The sequence below is a fragment of the Hypanus sabinus genome, unplaced genomic scaffold (genome assembly GCF_030144855.1).
Source record: "Hypanus sabinus isolate sHypSab1 unplaced genomic scaffold, sHypSab1.hap1 scaffold_302, whole genome shotgun sequence".
NCBI classification, from domain to species: Eukaryota; Metazoa; Chordata; class Chondrichthyes; order Myliobatiformes; family Dasyatidae; genus Hypanus; species Hypanus sabinus.
Genome location: NW_026781175.1, coordinates 466,575 through 480,343, shown reverse-complemented (window position 1 = coordinate 480,343; position 13,769 = coordinate 466,575). Strand labels below are relative to the sequence as shown.

General features: G+C 44.3%; 1 protein-coding gene across 1 annotated transcript in view; it reads left to right on the top strand.

Annotated features, from left to right (window-relative positions):
• The first annotated feature begins 7,894 nt into the window (after window positions 1–7,894).
• Window positions 7,895–13,769, top strand: part of LOC132388352 (NACHT, LRR and PYD domains-containing protein 3-like) — a 38,039-nt gene continuing 32,164 nt past the window's right edge. Inside the window, exons 1-2 of the mRNA XM_059960694.1 lie at window positions 7,895–8,716; window positions 13,378–13,551. The gene's annotated coding sequence lies outside the window, so the exon portion shown is untranslated. The remainder of the gene's footprint in view (window positions 8,717–13,377; window positions 13,552–13,769) is intronic.

Genomic DNA, 13,769 nt, shown 5'->3' with positions numbered 1-13,769 from the left:
GTGTAGGGAAAGTAAGAGGAATGCATTAGTAATAGGAGACTTGATAGTTAGGGGGTCAGATAGGCGATTCTGTGGACGCGATCAGGAGACCCGGATGGTAATTTGCCTCCCTGGTGCCTTGTGCCTATGTTTCTGATCGCGTCCAAGATATCGTGCAGTGGGAGGGAGAACAGCCAGAGGTCGTGTTACATGTAGGTACCAATGACATAGGTAGGAAAAGGGAAGAGGTCCTGAAAGGAGAATATAGGGAGTTAGCAAGGCAGTTGAGAGGAAGAACTGCCAAGGTAGTAATCTCGGGATTACTGCCTGTGCCACGCGGCAGTGACAGTAGAAATGGAACGAGGTGGAGGATAAATGCGTGGCTCAGGGATTGGAGCAGGGGACAGGAATTCAGATTTCTGGATCATTCGGACCTCTTTTGGGGCAGGTGTGACCTGTAAAAACAGGACGGGTTACACTTGAATCATAGGGGGACTAATATCCTTGCGGGGAGATTTGCTAAGGCTACTAGGGAGAATTTAAACTGGAATGGTTGGGGGGTGGGGATCAATTTGAAGAGACTAGGGGAGAGGAGGTTAATTCACAAATAGAGAAAGCTAGTAGACAGTGTGTGAGGGAGGATAGGAAGGTGATAGTGAAGGGGAGCGCTCTGACTGAAGATGTAGGGGAGAAGGAAGGAAAAGATAATGAAGTTGATTGCATTGTTAGGGATAAACGGAGAGGAAGAGGTGGAGAGTTTCTCAAATTGATCTATTTTAATGCTAGGAACATTGTAAGAAAGGTGTATGAGCTTAGAGCATGGATTGATATCTGGAAATATGATGTTGTAGCTGTTAGTGAAACATGGTTGCAGGAGGGTTGTGATTGGCAACTAAGTATTCCTGGATTTCGTTGCTTCAGGTGTGATAGAATCAGAGGGGCAAGAGGAGGAGGTGTTGCATTGCTTGTTAGAGAAAATATTACAGCGGTGCTTTGGCAGGATAGATTAGAGGGCTCATCTAGGGAGACTATTTGGGTGGAATTGAGGAATGGGAAAATGTGTAGTAACACTTATAGGGGTGTATTATAGACCACCTACTGGGGAGCGAGAATTGGAGAAACAAATTTGTAAGGAGATAGCAGATATTTGTAGTAAGCACAAGGTTGTGATTGTGGGAGATTTTAATTTTATACACATAGACTGGGAAGCCCATTCTGTAGAAGGACTGGATGGTTTGGAATTTGTAAAATATGTGCAGGATAGTTTTTTGCAGCAATACATAGAGGTACGGACTAGAGAAGGGGCAGTGTTGGATCTCCTGTTAGGGAATGAGATAGGTCAGGTGACGAACGTATGTGTTGGGGAGCACTTCGGGTCCAGTGATCACAATACCACTAGTTTCAATATAATTATGAAGAAGGATAGGTCTAGACCCAGGTTTGAGATTTGTGATTGGAGAAAGGCTAACTTTGAGGAGATGCGAAATGACTTAGAAGGAGTGGATTGGGACAATCTGTTTTTTGCGAAGGATGTAATAGCGAAATGGAGGTCATTTAAAGGTGAAATTTTGAGGGTACAGAATCTTCATGTCTCGGTTAGGTTGAAAGGAAAGGTTAAAAGTTTGAGAGAGACATGGTTTTCAAGGGATATTGGAAACTTTGTTAGGTTCAAGAGAGATAACTACAATAAATATAGGCAGCATGGAGGAGATGGGGTGCTTGAGGAATATAAAGAATGTAAGAAGAATCTTAAGAAAGAAATTAGAAAAGCTAAAAGAAAGTATGAGGTTGCTTTGGCAAGTAAGGTGAAAATAAATCCGAAGGGTTTCTACAGTTATATTAATAGCAAAAGGATAGTGAGGGATAAAATTGGTCTCTTAGAGAATCAGAGTGGACAGCTATGTGTGGAGCCGAAAGAGATGGGAGTGATTTTGAACAATTCTTTGCTATTCACTAAGGAGAAGTATATTGAATTGTGTAAGGTAAGTGAATCACGTAGGGAAGTTATGGAAACTATGACCATTAAAGAGGAGGAATTAAGGAATATAAAAGTGGATCAATCTCCGAGTCCTGCTCAGGATATTCCCTAGGACCTTGAGACAGGTTGGTGTAGAAATAGCAGGGGCTCTGACAGAAATATTTCAAATGTCATTAGAAACGGGGATGGTGCCGGAGGATTGGCGTATTGCACGTGTTCCATTGTTTAAAAAGGGTTCTAACAGTGAACCTAGCAAATATAGGCCTGTAGGTTTAACGTCAGTGGTTGGTAAATTAATGGAAAGTATTCTTAGATATGGTATATATAATTATCTGGATAGACAGGGTCTAATTAGGAAGAGTCAACATGGATTTGTGCGTGGAAGGTCATGTTTGACAAATCTTATTGAATTTTTTGAAGAGATTACGAGGAAAGTTGATGAGGGTAAATCAGCATATGTTCTCTATATGGACTTCAGTAAGGCCTTTAACAAGGTTCCGCATGGAAGGTTAGTTAGGAAGGTTCAATCGTTAGGTATTAATATTGACAAAGTAAAATGGATTCAACAGTAGCTGGATGGGAGATGCCAGAGAGTAACGATGGATAACCACTTGTCAGGTTGGAGGCCGGTGACTAGTGGTGTGCCTCAGGGATCTGCATTGGGTCCAATGTTATTTGTCATATACATTAATGATCCGGATGATGGGGTTGTAAATTGGATTAATAAGTATGCAGATGATACTAAAGTAGGTGGCGTTGTGGATAATGAAGTAGGTTTTCAAAGCTTGCAGAGAGATTTAGGCCAGTTAGAAGAATGGACAGAATGATGGCAGATGGAGTTTAATGCTGATAAGTGTGAGGTACTACATTTTAGTAAGAATAATCCAAATAGGGCATACATCATAAAAGGTAGGGCGTTGAAGAATGCAGTAGAACAGAGTGATCTAGGAATAATGGTGCAAGGTTCCCAGAAGGTGGAATCTCATGTGGATAGGGTGGTGAAGAAAGCTTTTGGTATGCTGGCCTTTATAAATCAAAGCATATTGTACAAGAGTTGTGATGTAATGTTAAAATTGTACAAGGCATTGGTACAGTTCTGGTCACCGAATTATAGGAAAGATATCAAAGAAATAGAGAGAGTACAGAGAAGATTTATTGGAATGTTACCTGGGTTTCAGCACCTTAGTTACAGGGAAAGGCTGAACAAGTTAGGTCTTTATTCTTTGGAGCATGAAAGGTTGAGAGGTGACTTGATAGAGATATTTAAAATGATGAGAGGGATAGATCGAGTTGACGTGGATAGGCTTTTTCCATTGAGGGGAGGGGAGATTCAAACAAGAGGAAATGATTTGAGAGTTTAGGGGCAAAAGGTTAAGGGCAGCACGAGGTGCAATTTCTTTACTCAGTGCGTGGTATTTGTGTGGAACGAGCTTCCAGTAGAAGTGGTAAAGTCAAGTTTGGTATTGTCAATTAAAATAAAATTGGATAGGTATATGGACAGGAAAGGAATGGAGGGTTATGGGCAGAGTGCGGGCCACTGGGACTAGGTGAGTGTAAGCGTTGGCACAGACTAGAAGGGCCAAGACGGCCTGCTTCCGTGCTGTAATTGTTATATGGTTATCTGGTTAAATATAGATCACATCCACTGCACTACACTCATCTATATGCCTGGTCACCTCCTCAAAGAACTCAATCAGGCTTGTTAGTCACGATCTGCCCTTCACAAAGCCATGCTGATTGTTCCGGATCAGACCGTGATTCTCTAAATGCCCAGTCATCCTATCTCTAAGAATATTTTCCAACAGCTTTCCCACCACAGACGTAACGTAAGGCCCACAGGACTATAATTACCCGGACTATCCCTACTCCCTTTATAGAACAAGGGGACAATATTTGCCTCCCTCCAATACTCCGGTACCATTCCCGTGGACAACGGGGACATAACGATCCTAGCCAGAGGATCAACAATCTCTTCCCTCGCCTCGTGGAGCACCCTGGGGAAGTAGAAGAGGAGCAGCGTCAAGCCCGGGGACTTTACCTCCCCAATGTATTTTAACAACCTCAACACCTCCTCTCACTTAATATCAACATGCTCCAGAACATCAATCTCACTCATATTGTCCTCACCGTCATCAAGTTCCCTCTCATTGGTGAATACCGAAGAGAAGTATTCACTGAAGCGTTCGCTCACTTCCACAGCCTCCAGGCACATCTTCCCACAATTATCTCTAATCGTTCCTACCTTCATTCCTGTCATCCTTTTGTTCTTCACATAATTGAAGAATGCCTTGCAGTTTTCCCTTAACCTACTCGCCAAGGCCTTCTCATGCCCCCGTCTTGCTCTTCTCAACCCCTCCTTAAGCTCCTTTCTTGCTGCCCTATATTCCCCAAAGGACCCATCTGATTCTTGCTTCCCAAACCTCATGTATGCTGCCTTCTTCCACATGACTAGATTTTCCACCTCACTTGTCACCCATGGTTCCTTCACCCTACCATTATTTATTTTCCTTAACAGAACAAATTTATCCCTAACAACCTGCAAGAGATCCTTAAACATCGACCACATGTCCATTGTACATTTCCCTGCGAAAGCATCAACCCAATCTACACCCGCAAGTTCTAGCCTTATAACCTCATAATTTGCCCTTCCCCAATTAAAAATTTTCCTGTCCTTTCCGATTCTATCCATTTCCATGATAATGCTAAATGCCAGGGAGCGGTGATCACTGTCCCCCAGATGCTCACCCACTGAGAGATTTGTGACCTGACCCATTTCGTTACCTAATACTGGATCTAATATGGCATTCCCCCTAGTCAGCCTGTCAACAGACTGTGACCGGAATCCGTCCTGGACACACTTAACAAATTCTTCCCCATCTAAACCCTTAGAACTAAACAGGTGCCAATCAATATTAGGGAAGATAAAGTCACCCATGATAATCCTGTTATTTTTGCACCTTTCCAAAATCTGCATCCCAAACTGCTGCTCAGTATCTCTGCTGTTACCAGGGGGCAATAGAATACCACCAATAGAGTAACTGCTCCCTCCCTGTTCCTGACTTCCACCCAGACTTACTCAAAAGAGGACACTGCGATATTACACACCCTTTCTGTAGTTATAATAGTATCCTGTACCAGTAATGACATCCCACCTCTATCCCTTTTAAAGCACTGAAATCCAAGAATATTGAGAATCCATTCCTGCCCTGGTGCCAGCCAAGTCTCTGTATCGGCCACTATATCATAATTCCATGTACGTAACCAAGCTCTCAGTTCATCACCTTTGTTCCTGAGGCATATTGTATTGACGTACACGTACTTTAGCCCTTCTACCTTACTAAGTTTACACCCTTTTTTTCTGCTTCTCCTTCCTCAGAGATATGTTAGATCTGGCTTTACTCCATGCACTTCTTCCACTGTTCTAACGGTCCGGGTCCCATCCGCCTTGCAAATTAATTTAAACCCTCCCGAACCCTGCTGGCAAACCTACCTCCAAGGATGTTGCTCCCCCTCGGGTTCAGGAGCAACACATACAATCTCTACCGGTCCCAAATTCCCCAGAAGAGAGCCCAATTATCCAAAAATATAAAACCCTGCCCCTTGCACCCTCAGCCACGCCTTCAACTGCCATCTCCTCCAATTCTTAACCTCACTATCACGGAGCAATAGCAGCCATCCTGAGAACGCCACCCTTAAGGTCCTGTTCTTCAGCCTTCTGCCTAGTTCCAGAATCTCACACTTCAGGACCTCATCCCTCTTCCTGCCTATGTTGTTGGTACCAACATGTGTCACGACTTCTGGTTACTTTCCCTCTCGTCCCAGGATGTCATGCACCCGGTCAGAGACATCCCGGACCCTGGCACCCGGGAGGCAACAAACCTTGCGCGTGTCATTCTCACATCCAGAAAATCTCCTGTCTGCTCCCCTGAGTCTCCAATGATGTCAGCTCTCCTCCATCCCATCCTTCTGCACCACAGGGTCAGACTCAGTGCCAGAGGCCCTGTTACAGTGGCTCACACCTGGTCGGTCGTCCCCGCCAACAGTATCCAGGACGGTAAACATATTATTCAGGGGAGTGGCTACAGGGGTGCTCTGCACTACCTGTCTACTCTCCTTCGCTTTCCCCCCTCGGACTGTCACCCAAACAACCTGCTTCAGGCAGCCTAGGTGTGACAACCTTCCTGTAGCTCTCATCTATGACTGCCTCATTCTCCCATATGAGTTGAAGGTAATCCAACTGCTGCTCCAGATTCCTCACATGGTCTTCCAGATGGACCAGCAGCGAGCACTTCTGGCAGATGTCACTCTGCGGGAGAGTGGAGTTTCCCCAAGACTGCCACATCTCACAAGAGAGGCACATCACCGTCTCAGGAGGCATTGAAAAGACTACCTGGGAACAAGCTCGCCCTCCACCTCTTCTCGTTGAAGCCTCCCGAGTCAAACCCTCAAAGCTCCGCTCCTTCAATGGCCCACTCACTCACTGGCCGCTTTCCACTAGAACTCCCTTCAGAATTTCCAAAGAAGCAACTCAGGCTGTCTAATATTTCCTCACCGTTGTAATGGGGGATATTTATTTTGTTTTCCATGTACAGAGGTTGAGTGAAAATCTTGTCTTCGGTATTGTCCACACAGATCAATACATTGCAGCAGTACATTGAGGTAAAACAAATCATTCTGGTTACAGAGAAAGTTCAGTGCTGGTAGATGTGTGGTGCAAGGTCACATCGATTTAGACTGTGAGGTCAGAAGTCCACTCATCACGCTGTTTGCTTCTAACAGCAGAATGGACACCGTCCTTGAGCCCGGTGGCATGTTTCTGTTTTATTTTATCTTCGACCCTGTGAAGCATTAGAAGTGAGAAGTGTTCAGGGTTGTAGGGAGCTTTCCTTATGTTGGCTGCTTTACTGAGGCAGTGGGAAGGGTAGAGAGAGTCAATGGAGGAGAGGTTGGTTTCTATGATGTGCTCAGCTGTGTCCACAGTTCTCCGCTATTTCATTCAGTTAAAGGAAGAGCGGTAGCCGTATGAAGATGTGAAATGCCGGGGTGGGATACGTTGTGTGGTGCATTGATAAAGTGTGTAGAGTAGAAAAGGACATACACCAAAGTTCCTATTGTTTGTTCTGGCTTTGTTAAATTGGATTCTGTTATCTACTAGTGAATACTATTATTTCAGGATCTGTGTATTGCTGGAGGACCATCAGAGATTGCCCTTGATCAACGATCTTTTTCAACCTCTGCCCAGCCTGTATCCCGTCACTTCAATGATATATATGAACCATTTTTGTTCAACCACTGTCCCGCCTGTATCCTCCTCCTCAATGATATATATATCAACCTTGTTCAACCTCTGTCCAGCCTGTATCCTCCAACTCAATGATATATATCAACCATCTTGTTCAACCTCTGTCCAGTCTGTATCCCACCACTTCAATGATATATATCAACCGTCTTGTTCAACGTCTGTCCAGTCTGTATCCCACCACTTCAATGATATATATGAACCGTGTTGTTCAACCTCTGTCCAGACTGTATCTCACTACCTCAATGATATATATCAACCGTCTTGCTCAACGTCTGTCCAGTCTGTATCCCACCACTTCAATGATATATATGAAACATCTTGTTCAACCTCTGTCCAGCCTGTATCCCCCACCTCAATGATATATATCAACCATCTTGTTCAACCACTGTCCAGTCTGTATCCCACGATCTCAATGATATATATCAACCAGCTTGTTCAACCTCTGTCCAAACTGTATCCCATCACCTCAATGATATATATCAACCATCTTGTTCATCCTCTGCCCAGTCTGTATCCCACCACCTCAACGATATGTATCAACCATCTTGTTCAACCTCTGTCCAGTCTTCATTGTGACGTATTTTATCTCATTTATTTATTTCTGAAATCGGTGTTTGTTACCTGGAAGTACCAGAGGATTTATTGAATACAGCATGAGCTAGGGTAAAGACAGCCACTACAATTTTAGTTTCAATGTTACCAAATGGCCGCTGAGTTGATCTTTGCCAGACGGAACTCCCAGTATTTACAGTTGAGTCTGATATTTCCTGTTTTGGTGATGTTTGGAGAGGCAATTCCCCTGTTCCCAGGAACAGCCACAGGATCTGCAGGGAGTGGTGCACATTTTTCTCTCTCTGGTCCCTGCCCCTCACTGAGAGTTAGTGGCCTTGGGAGCAGATGTAACTGACTGATAGTGGGGCAGGAAGGATGTTGTGTTCATCAGATCGGAGAGCAACTTGGACAGTCTTATTCTGATACAGGGTCTCTTTCCACAAATCTAATCTGATGAAACAAGAGTCCAGCACTATTATTTCAATTTTATATTAAAAGCGTTTTATTCCTGTTGGCCTACAGGAAATGTGATAGCCAATTGTGCTGGGCAAGACCTCAATTAACAATAAGATAATGATAAATTGAGTTCAGTTTAGCTGCTGGAGACAATATAAAACGTATCCCCGGTGTCTGTTGACTCACGCCCTGGTTTTACAGCCCGATCATTGGTCCAGTCAGATTATCATGAGGCTCCTGTTCTTCCATGGGTTGATGGCGTGTTAGTTTTTGAACTCTGATTGGCCGAAACACTGCATCATATTACCGGAGCAAGGGGTCCTGGGAGAGTTGCTGTTCAGGCTGTAATCTTTGGAAACTACTACCGTGTTCTCATTCTCAAGTATTTTGCCGCACGAACGGTGTTTGTTACATAGAAATAGCAGAGGATTTGTTTAATGCAGGATAAGGTAAGGTAAAGACAAACATTACAATTTTAGTTTCAACGTTATAAAATAGCCATTGTTTTAATGTTATATTAAGACACTTTACAAGAGGCTGTCAGGGTAGCAGTCTGTCAACTGTTTTAATTCAAGTTGGATAATGCAACAGGACAATGATCCGAAAGACAAGAGTAAATCGATAGGAGAGTGATTTCAAAAGAAAATTTCGTTTTTGGAATGTCCGCGTCAAAATCCTATCGTTAATCCCATAGGGATGTTGTTGTATAGCTGAAGCAACAGTTCAGGCAAGGAATCCCACCAATATCCCAGAGTTGAAGCAGTTTTGTAACGCGAAATGGCCTAAAATTCCTCCAAGTCGATGTGCTTTAAGATCAACATTTACCAGAAGCACTTGGTTGAAGTTATTGCTGTACAGGGTGTGGGGGTGGGTGTGGTCGCACCAATTATTGAAAACCAAGGTTCACAGACTTATTTTGAACAAGTACATGTAAAATTGAATCATGTTAATCTTGTCATAACGAGACTCAGAGCGTTTAAAATTGAACCCGTTTCTTACTTTTTCGGTCATTTTTGGAGGGCCTCATTCTGCATGTCAGAATAACAGCGCATGTGACCAGTAGGGAGTGGTAAACATTTATATCGTTCTCTGTTCACCGTTGCTCAGTGAGAGTTAGTGGACCATGACCACATGTAACGGACTGATTAAGTGGTGGGGAGGATCTGTGAGCATTGACTGTGTGTACTGAATAATTCCTGTGTTGGAATGCAGGGAAAACTAATGATGATCCCTTGTCCCATCTGGTTCCATCTGCTCATTCCCCATGCAACTTGTTTAAACCCTGTCCAGCCTGTATCCCACCAGCTCAATAATATGTATCAACCACCTTGTTCAACCCCTGTCCATTCTGTATTTCAGCACCTCAATGATATATCTCAAAATTCTTGTCAATTTCTGACCAGTCTGTAATCAGTAATTACAATCTTATTTGCAACATTGCAAATTCGAAATGTTAATCTTGACAGCATTTAAATTTGAGTCAGGTACTTTATTTTTTTGTCATTTTTGGAGAGCCACTTTCTCCGTTACCAGGGTAACAGCCCATGTGAATTGCAGGGAGTGGTGCTCATTTTTATCGCTCTCTGGTCACGGTCACTCAGTGAGAGACAGATGTAACAGACTGATACTGGGGTGGGGAGGATGTTATGAGCATTGACCCTATCGACGGATCTATCCCTGTGTTGGAATGAAGAGAAAACTAATGAATATGGGCATTACATTTCTACAACTTTGTTCAGGCCGTCAGAAACGTCTTGTAATCAGTCAATAGCTGTGCATAATTTAAAGTAAAAAGAGAGATTATTGGACACATTCAGCAGTTCGGGCAGCATTTTAGACAGTCCCAGTTCAGATACTGGGTCTTCCACAGTTTCTCTTTCCACAAAGCTAATCTGGTGAAAAGTGTTTCCTGCCCTACTATTTCAATTTTATACTAAAAATATTTTATTCCTGTTAGCCTACAGGAAATGTGATGGCCAATTGTGCTGGACAAGACCTCAGTTAACAAATAAGAAAATAATAAATTGAGTTCAGTTCAGCTGCAGGACACAATGTGAAACGTATCCCTAGTGTCTTGTGACTCTCGCCCAGGTTATCCAGCCCAATCATTGGTCCATTCAGATGACCATCAGGTTCCCGTCGGCCATAGGTTGATGGAGTGTTAGTTTCTGAACTCTGATTGGCAGAACCACTGCATCATTATACCGGTAACAAGGAGTCCTAGTGTTGAGGTCTGGGCTCTAATCCTTAGTACTTATACAGATGGGACACGATGTTCCTCCTTCCAAATGAATCAGAAGTCTCGGGCATCTGGACATTGGTTGTGGGTATATCCCTGAATACACCACTTGCTGTGAGATGTGTGGACGATTTGCGAGGTTTCTGGCGTCTGTAAGTGACAGGTTCAGCTGTGTGACCCTGTGAGGTTGGGTCATGGGATATCATAGTTTTAGATTCAAGTAAAATGGACCGGAGGGTCAATTTGCCCAGGTTAATGAGGTGTTGAGCGAGTATTTCTGATCTGGGTGATCATTGTTCAAACCGTGTTTGTAAATTCCCCCTCACTGTCACACGCCTGCCAGACAGTGGAAATCTAACAGAAACTCAAGATGCTGGAGATCTGCAGTAAAAACTGAAAAAGTTTGAAGTAATTGTGACGAAACGTGTAAACCTGAATCGTCAAATTTGTTCCTCTCCCCACAGCTGTTCCTGACCCGCTGAGTGTTCCTGGTAATTCCAGTTTCCTTTTATTACATTCACCCTGGACTGGTTTATATTTCCTGAATTGGACCTGGTTTAAACTGGCAATGTAAATAGCTCGTGCTGTGATAATCGTACAGTAAACAAACCATAGCTTCTCGCACTAAATTGTTCTGGTATCAATTTGTCTGTTGTTCCTGGGAATCTGTTCAGTGTAGATGTTGCTAACAAGGTTCACATGAATAATCTCAGGAATGATCGGCTTTATGTATGAGGAGCATTTGATGTTTCTGGATCCTTGCTCAATGGAGTTCAGAGGGGCGGTGGTGGTGGTGGGGGGATGTATGTTAAAGTAAACCTACCGAATGCTGAAAAGCTTGGTTACAGTGGCTATGGAGAGGATGTTTCCATTGGACAGAGAGTCTGTGATCTGACAGCACCGTCTCAGAATAAAGACGCCTACCTTTAAAATTGTGATGACAGACAGACTTACATTCAGACTGACAGACTTTATTGATCCTGAGGGAAACTGGATTTCGTTACAGCCGCACTAACCAAGAACAGAGTAGAAATATAGCAAAATAAAACCAGAAATAATTAAATAATAAGAAGTAAATTATGCCAGTGGAAATAAATCCAGGACCAGCCTATTGGCTCAGGGAGTCTGACACTCCGTGGGAGGCGTTGTAATGTTTGATGGCCACAAGTAGGAATGACTTCCTATGACGCTCAGTGTTACATCTCGGTGGAATGAGTCTCTGGCTGAATGTACTCCTGTGCCTAACTGGTACATTATGGAGTGGATGGGAGTCATTGTCCAAGATGGCATGCAACTTGGACAGCATCCTCTTTTCAGACACCACCGTCAGAGAGTCCTGTTCCACCCCCACAACATCACTGGCCTTACGAATGTGTTTGTTGATTCTGTTGGTGTCTGCTACCCTCAACCTTCTGCCCCAGCAAACAACAGCAAACACGATAGCACTGGCCACCACAGACTCGTAGAACAACCTCAGCAGCGTCCGGCAGATTTTAAAGGACCTCAGTCTCCTCAGGAAATAGAGACGGCTCTGACCGTTCTTGTAGACAGCCTCAGTGTTCTTTCACCAGTCCAGTTTATTATCAATTCGTATCCCCGGGTACTTGTAATCTTCCACCATCTCCACACTGACCCTTTGGATGGTAACAGGGTTCATTGGTGCCTTGACGCTCCTCAGGTCCACCACCAGCTCCTTAGTTTTTTTTTCACATTAAGCTGCAGATGATTCTGCTCGCACCATGTGTCAAAGTTTCCCACCGTAGCCTTGTACTCAGCCTCATCTCTCTTGCTGATGCATCCAACTATGGCAGAGTGATCAGAAAACTTCTGAAGATTGCAAGACTCTGTGCAGTAGTTGAAGTCTGATGTGTAGATGGTGAAGGGAAAGGGGGGCAGGACAGTCACCTGTGGAGCCCCAGTGCTGCTGACCACTCTGTCTGACACACAGTGTTGCAAATGCACGTACTGTGGTCTGCCAGTCAGGTAATCAATAATCCATGACACCAGGGAAGCATCAGACTGCATCACTGTCAGCTTCTCACCCAGCAGAGCAGGGCGGATGGAGTTGAACGCACTGGAGAAGTCAAAAAACATGACCCTCACAATGCTTTCCGGCTTGTCCAGGTGGGCATAGACACGATTCAGCAGGTAGACAATGGCATCCTCAACTCCTAGTCGGGGCTGGTAGGCGAACTGGAGGGGGTCTAGGTGTGGCCTAACCACAGGCCGGAGCTGCTCCAGAACAAGGCAGTCCAGCGTCTTCGTGATGCGGGAGGTCAATGCCACCGGTCCGCAGTCATTGCAGCCACTGGAGCGCGGCGTCTTCGGTACAGGGACGAGACAAGACGTCTCCCACAGCCCAGGATCCCTCTGGAGACTCAGGCTCAGGTTGAAGACATGTTGAAGTACCCCACATAGCTGGGGGGGGGGCACAGGCTTTGAGCACCCTGGGGCTGACACCATCCGGGCCTGCAGCCTTGCTTGAGGAAAATCTCTTCAGCCAAAGGATGGCTGCTGTGTGGAAACTGTTGCCACAGAGGGTGGTGGAGACTGCCCTTTGCGCATATTTATGGCAGATTTAAATATGTTCGTGATTCCTCAGTAGCAGGATGAAGGCAGGAATATGGTGTTGGAATAAAAATCATGTTTGAATGGTGGAGCAGACTCGGTGGACAGAATCACCTAATTCTCCTCCTACATCTTGTGTCGGACCATAACTGAATGATGACCCCTTCGTATCCCATATCAGGCATTGGGAAGTGCGAGGGGAAATTTCAGATTTCTTCTTTGTGATCTTCAACATTTAACTTCGATAAACGGAAATAGCTTTTTTCTCCTTTGTATTGTTAATGTGCTTTATTATCTGTCTAGTTAAAGTTAGACATGTGGTGAGAGACTTATTGGAAGAAAAACCGCAACTGGAAGGGAACCACGACTGAAAACGAGGGAACAGCAAGAAGTGAACCAGTCCGAAGACTGAGAGCATCAACTGGACAGAACCCTCCTGACTCAGAGTTTCCATTGATTCGGTCAGCATAAAATCTGGTGAGTCTCATTTAGTTAAACACTGATCATTTAGACATTACATATCTATACAATGGAAGGTAGGAAATAGTTGGAATGAGACTGAGTGTGCCAGGTATTCCTCTGTCAGACCCAGCTGCAATCACTCCAAGTCTGGTAAAGTGTTGTCAGCAGCCCAGCTCTTTAAAGCCACTCACATTCCCTCAGTGTTTGCTCATTTCAAGCTTTTGCGTGTTTTG